We start from the raw sequence: 7,760 nt of genomic DNA on the forward strand, positions 1-7,760 counted from the left end.
GGGAGACACCAGGCAGTGTAAGATACGACAAAATAATAATAATTTATAAATTATCAAGGGTTCATGAGGGAGGGGGGAGCAGGGAGGGAGGGAGGGAGGGAGGGGAAAAATGAAAAATGAGGAGCTGATTCCAAGAACCCAAGCAGAAAGCAGATGTTTTGAGAATAATGAGGGCAATGAATATACCTGTGCTTTATACAATTAACGTATGTATGGATTGTGATAAGAGTTGTATGATCCGCCAGTAAAATGATTTTAAAAAATAAAATAATCAACCCTTAGTGGACAAGGTTAATAAGGCAAGAAGACAGGGTTAGGAAAGACCAAAAACAAAAAACAAAAGGAAGAAGTGGGATAAGTGATGTTACATTGGGAGATTTCACTCAACACCATGAAACAGATTGTGTAAGAATAATTGGATAGAAAATCCATTTTCTCTGTAAATCTTCATCCAGTTCACAATTTTTAAAATGTGTAAAGAAAATCCCACGGTTTCTAGTTGCTACATGGGGTCATTGTCAGTCAAAACTGACTCGGTGACACCGAACGACAAATCTCAGGCTGATACCTAGAAGTCATGTAAAGGAGATCACAGAGGGTATTCCCCTCCGGCTCTACCTGATATTTATACCAACTTAGCTGGTTAATTTTTTGGCATAAGATCATCCTAAAATTTGACCACTATGATCCTTCCTATTACATTCTGACTCTTTGTTTCAGACCTACAACCATTCATAATTTGACTGAAGCTCCATTTCTTAAAACTGACTTTTCTTGAAATTAAAGGTACAAATCTAGTTATTGGTTATCTATCCTTATTTTGATAAGTGATAAACCTGAATATTCTTCTTTATTGTGATTTGCCATGATAACAATTCGGTTAAACTACTGAACCCTTAATGTTTCTCTATTATCTTTTGCATGAAAAGAATTTTAAACAACAACAAACAAACAGCAATTTAGCAACATCTTATCACTGAGAATCAGAAACCACATCCATTTCCCTGTAAAGGAGGAAGACAGGAGCACTCAGAAGTGTGCAAAAATATAACATAGCTAAAATCTCCTCATCAGACGTCTTGTCATGGAGCATTGATACCATTGCATCCACCTGAAAAGCCCCCCCTTCCTGGGGCTGCTACAATCTTCAGGTGTCACCTGGGCTTCTTACAAGATCCTGTCTTTAGATAGTGCTATGGCCTTTTGGTTAACAGTCAAACACCTGCTTTGCCTCAAAGATTTTGGACAACCACCCCACCCTCTGTTATGGTAAGTTTTCAAAAGCTCAGTTCTTTTCTATAAGTTTACTCAGAGAGCCTTGCTTTTAATATGATTTTCCATTTCAAGGTGTGCAACTTTCTACTCACTTTTTTAAAGGATAGAATCTTTCTAAGTTCGTACAGATAGTTTGTATAGCAGAAAACCACTGATATGAAATGGACTCAACTCCATAGCAATTCTATAGGACAAAACTGGAACTGCACCTTAAGATTTCCCAGACAGCAAATCTTTATGAGAGCTGACAGCCTCATCTTTCTCCCACAGATTCGTTGGTTAAACTTGAGCACCAAACCTTTTTCTTAGCAGTCCAATACTTACCCCACAATTCCACCAGGACTGCTTCTTGTTAAATATGATATAAGATATAAATTTCCTTGACTTCCTTCTCCAGCAAAGCTGTCCAGAGACATGGCTTTAAAAAGCTCATATATTAGAAGTTTATTAATAAACATGTAATGAAATGGTTTTATATGAGTATATGAAATATATATATAGTTTCATTATAATCAAATAGTTTCATTTCAATCACATATTAGACTGGCAATAAATATGTGTTGAATGTTGAAAGCATCTTAAGCTAAGTTGAAATACAGAGAAACATCACAGGGCCGGGGGAGGGAAGGCTGGAAGAGCTAAGAAAGGGAAGGGCCCAAAGCAAAGCCAAGATAAAGGTTTCTCTATTTTCAAAGAGAATAATGTACCAAAGCAAATAATGCTGATAACTGGTAATAGCATTTGGCACATTTTTAGTGTGGCATACAGTTTTCAAAGACCTTCATGACTGACAATAGATGTGTGGGCCAGAGTGACACGTTCCCTGAGCCCTGGCAGAGTCATGAGTCAATTTTAAATTCATTTCTCCTCTCACAGGTCAGGATGCTTTGGCTATGATTTTCTATGTCATAACTTAATAAAATAAAATATCTATAATTTATCCCTATCTTTTGACTATGCTTATTGTTATAAAGATAGATTTTTAAAAATTCTATTACATATTTGGCTTTAGGTTTTTCGTAACTATTTTTTTTTTTTTTTTGGTTAACATGCTCAGCTGCTAACAGAAAGAATGGGAGGTTTAAGTCCACCTCAAGGACTGTGTGAAGAAAGAATTGGCTATCTACGTCAGAATGAGCCACAGAAAACCTCATTGAGTACAATTGTACTCTGACATAGATGAGGTCACCAAGAGTCAGCAATGACTTGAAAGGAATTTTTTTTACATGCACATACACACTCAGATACTGTTATAAGGTGATAAGTTGAATCTCTTATCCCACACACAGACTATTTCCCATATATGTCTGCTGCATTTTCCAGAGTTTTTCATAGCTTTTATATGTCAATATGTTGTCTTCTAGTAACCATACGTCTTTTTAACATAAGTATGAATCTCTACAAAAATAGTACTATATCTTGGAATTTAAGAGAATGGGTATTCCTATTCTTTAATTTTACAGATAAGGAAACTCTGCCTTCGAAATGTTAGCTAAGTGGACAATGGTCACATGATAGTAAGTAGCATTGTAGAGATTTGAATCAAATGTTAGCTAAACACCAAATTCTAATTTTCTTAAACTCGTGTCCTTCAAGCTTTATATTTTATTTAAAATAACTAAGTAAAAAATGCTTTCTTATTTTATTTCCTCTAAGGCAGGGTAGCTGAAATGGACACATTCTACTGACTACAACAGGACTGTGGCTCTTCTAGAAAGTCCAGCTATGGATTTGCCCTGTAAATACTGTATCCTATGAATGTGGCTAAATTGGAGGTCACAGATAACTGAGGAAAAGCGCTTCTATTAATGATACTATCCTACATTATGTATTTACATTGTATTGTGCAAAGAAAATTCTTCAAACTTGATGGCATAAAAGCTTACAAGATTAAAACAAACACACATATAACCTTGTATCAGTTCAATAATTTGCTTCTGGAGCTTGTATTGGTTTTAAAAGTAGATTTTGAAGTCCCTAAGAACTCTGAGGGAAAAGTACTACAGCTCAAGCACTTGCATTGTTATTTAAATTACAATTTGAAAGCACCACTATTTTGGAAATCATATGCAACCAGATGGAAGTGGAAGACATTCAAAGAAACTTCTCTTCTGTCAGTTTCCCATTTTGTTAAATCCTAAGTAAATGCAATCTTGAAGGAAAAATTTAAACCTTATCCTATCCAGAGAGGGTTTTTGCTGTTGTTTTTTAATAGGTGTATTTTTTTCTATTTGTAAGGCTCTGCACTAATCATTGCTTCTGCAATCCTGAGACTGTAGGATATTATACAGAATATTTCAGAGCATAATGGCAACTATGAAGGTTAGAAATTTGAACACATGCATATTTCAACATTTGTTTTAGCTTACAAAGCTTTGCTGAAAATTTATGCTAAAAATATAGAATAAAATAATCAAAGAAGTAGTTTCCCCCCCCCCATACTGCACTTGGACCATTGCCCACAATTCATGTGAAACGATGCACTAAACAGAGCACATTAAATTGTATAATATAGTGAGATCAGTAAGACTATCACTTCATGTTATTCTCTTTACCATTGAAAATCAACAAACACTTGAAAATTACAAAATATTGTTAAATAGAACAGAAAGAATACTTGCACACTGTCTGAATGCAAGTTGGGATTATATATATATACAGACATACATACACTGGAAGATCAAAGTAGCAGGGAAGGCTGTCTTTTTTGGTGACTAGGGCCATATGAGGATAGTCTTGCTTGCGTGATTTAGGGCAAGTAACTTAATCATTCCATGAATCAGAATTAATTTGACAGAACTGGGTATTTTTGTTTTGTTTTGCTTTTTCTGAAAACAGGCAGACTTTTCAGACACACATGCACACACACTGTTATCAACTTCTGTTATAAGAATACATATACAATAAAAAAGAATACATATTCATTGATAGTTTCTTAATAACCATAGCTCTTCCTTATTTTGCTATGGGTTTCTTGACATTCTTGACCTGTATCTGGGATAATCTAGGGAAATATTGTGTTTGCAGGTATTTGTCCATGTCTTCCATGTTGTTAAATTCAGGGGAATACAGACTTTCATAGTACTTTGTGATTATCTATTTAATCTTGTTGGGGTCCATTCCACAAAAGCTCCCAGACCTTACAGCTTCACAGGAGAATTTTACTAAGCATTCAGGGAAGACCTGGTAGTAATCCTAAACAAATTATTCTTGAGCATAGAAAAAGATAGAAAACTCTCAAAGATTCATTCTATGAAGCCAGTATAACTTTGATACCCAAACAGGGCAAGAATCCCACAGAAATAGAGAACTATAGACTGATATCTCTAATGAACATAGATGCAAAAATCCTTAACAAAATGTTGGCTAATACAATATTAGCCAATACAAAAGTACATAAAACATATGATCCATCATGATCAGGTGGGATTCATTCCAGGGATGCAGGGATAGTTTAACATCTGAAAGTCTATCAATATTCTTCACCACACTGATTTGAACAATAATAAGAATCCCATGATAATTTTGATAGATGCAGAAAAAGCATTTGACAACATCCAGTACCCATTCCTAATTAAGACATTAAAAGATAAGAATGGAAGGAGAATTCCTCAAGTTAATACAAGCTATTTGAGAAAAGCCAGTGGCCAACATCATAGTAATGGAGAAAAGACAAAAACAAACCCATGGAAAAGGGAGAATAGATAAGGATTCCCCATGTCCCCACTTTTTTTCAACATTGTATTGGAGGTCGTAGCTAACAATATAAGGCAGCTGAAGGATATTCAAGGTATCTGTCTGGGAGGGGGGAGGTGAAACTATCACTATTTACAGACGACATGATTCTACACATTGAAAATGCCCAAAGCTCCACAACAGGAGTACTGGAAATGGTAGAGGAATACAAAGAGTGATGCTATATAACAACAACAAACATAAGTCAATTGGTTTGCTATATACATTGGACAAGACTATGGAAGAGGAGATCAAGACGACAGTACCCTTCACATAGCCAAGAACAAGCTGAAATATCTAGGGCTATATCTAACCAGAAAAACAAAAGACTTATACAAAGAAAACTACAGAACCCTACTACAGGAAACCAAAAGCGAAGTCAAAAATGAACTCCACAAATGGAAGAATACCCCATGCTTGTGGATCATAGGAGTCAATATAGTAAAGATGTCAATCTTACCAAGGTACTATATAAGTTTAATGCTATCCCAATTCAAATATCAACAACCTTCTTCAAATTATAGGAAAAACTGACCACCAATTTCATATGGAGAGAGAAGTCCAGAATTAGCAGAGAACTCCTCCAATAGAAGGACACAGCTGGAGAGCTTGCCTTACCTGACTTTAACACCTACTATGCAGGCACAGTGGTCAAAACAGCATGGTACCAGAATAATGACAGATATCCAAACCAATGGAAAAGAACAGAAAAGTCCAAAATAAAACCATCAGTATATAGAGAACTGATCTTTGAAAGGGTCCCCAAAGCATTCCCTCTTTAACAAGTGGTGCTGGAAACAATGGATATCCTGTAGAAAAATGAAACAAAACCCTTACCTCACCCAACACACAAGAACAAACTCAAGGTGGATCACAGACCTAGAAGTAAAACCCAAACTATCAAGGCCATCAACGAAGGAATCAGGACAAGCCTAAGAACTTTGGTGTAGAGAATAAATAGGCTAACTGTAATAGGGAACGGTAGCCACACAGATAAAGCTGAAATCAACAAATGGGATATACTAACGATAAAACACGTATGTACATCAAAAGACTTCACTAAGAGAGTAACAAAAGAACCCACAGACTTGGAGAGGATTTTTAGCAGTGAAACAACAGACAAAGGGTTTATTGCTAAAATCTACAATACTCTCCTAGCTTGCAAAAAGAAGAAAACAGTTAAAGCCCTGAGGAAGTGGACAAACCTGATGAGAAGTTTCCCTGGGGAGGAGATCCTTAATGGCCAATAAACATATGAGAAAAAATTCCTGATCATTAGCCATCAGAGAAATGCAAATTAAAACAACCATGGGATACCATACAACACCCTGGAGGATAGCCCAAATCAGAAAATCAGAGAGCAACAAATGTTGGAGGGGATGTGGCAAAGTAGGAACTCTCCACTGCTGGTGGTTGTGTAGATACATACAGTCACTGTGGAAAGACATCTGGTGAATGGAAAAGCAAATGGAAATTGAGTTACCTTATGACACAGCAGTCCCCCTATTGGGCATATACCCAGAAGAGGTAAGAAATAGACCAAGACCAGTCATCTGCTCCACAGTTTATTGCAGTACAATTCACAATCACAAAAAATTGGAAACAACCTAAATTTCCATTGTTAGACAAGTGGATTAGAAAACTCTGGCACATAAACACAATAGAGTACTACACATCTCTTAAAAGCACTGATGATCACATGAAGCACCTTGTCTCAAGAAAATTGTACTAAGTGGAAGTCAGTCAATCACAAAAGGACAAGAACAACATGAGTTCACTGAGGTAAGTATAATCGGCACAGTACATATAGAAGTGCCACTTTTCTCACACTTTATTGGCTGAGGTACAGGCTATCTGGTGGGGACAGACCAAACCCAAGAATGTGCATGCCATTCCAACACAAAGAAAGGGAAAGGGGTGTGGACTGGAGGGAGAAAAGGGATGGGGGAGGGAGAAGATGGTACTGGGGAAGCAGGGCACTAATCCACCCAGGGGGTGGCTATGTTTATATCTCCACAGAAATGGGAGTGTGCGTGCAGACCACATCATGGTGTGCCAAACCTTCAGGTCAGTATAAGCACATGGAGCAACTCATGAACAGAGGTGTCTAGAGAGTCAAACTGACACCTCCCCCACACACACACCCTGAAGTATGTGCTGCAGAGGACAACACTAAATTACAGGTTGGGGAGAGGCATCAGCCTGCTATGCCCATATAGAAGCAAGGCAAGAAGGAAAAAGAGAGATCAGGAACAAGACCCCATACTGTACACCAAGCCCTGAGGATGATGTCCCTGTATGGAGCTGTTAAAGCACAGAGAGGACTGTAGGGCCGACAATAGCTTGGGACATGATGTCCCCTGGCTAGAGCATACCACAACAGAGGACAATACTGGGGACACACAGTGGTGAGTGATTAAGGTCTGATCACTCCCACAACGGAGTGAACCAAGAAAGAATATAACAGATCAGCAACAAGAACAAAGCCAAGCCACAGAACCCCTGAGTATCCTCCAAAATAGACTTCAGGCTAGGAGGAGAAGTTCCCAGAACGCCCCCCAAGTCATAGTCATAAAGGGCACATAGTCATAAAGGTCAGTGGACAGACCTGGAATTATGTATGTTTTTCATTTCATTTTGTTTTGGTTTTTTTTTTTTTTTTTTTAATTTTTATTTTTTTTTTTTTAATCAATTTATTGGGGCTCATACAATTCGTCACAATACATAGATCAATTGTGTAAAGCACATCT

This window comes from Echinops telfairi, unplaced genomic scaffold, assembly GCF_000313985.2.
Source record: "Echinops telfairi isolate 266 unplaced genomic scaffold, ASM31398v2 ScPeMD7_9;HRSCAF=40, whole genome shotgun sequence".
Taxonomy (NCBI): Eukaryota; Metazoa; Chordata; class Mammalia; order Afrosoricida; family Tenrecidae; genus Echinops; species Echinops telfairi.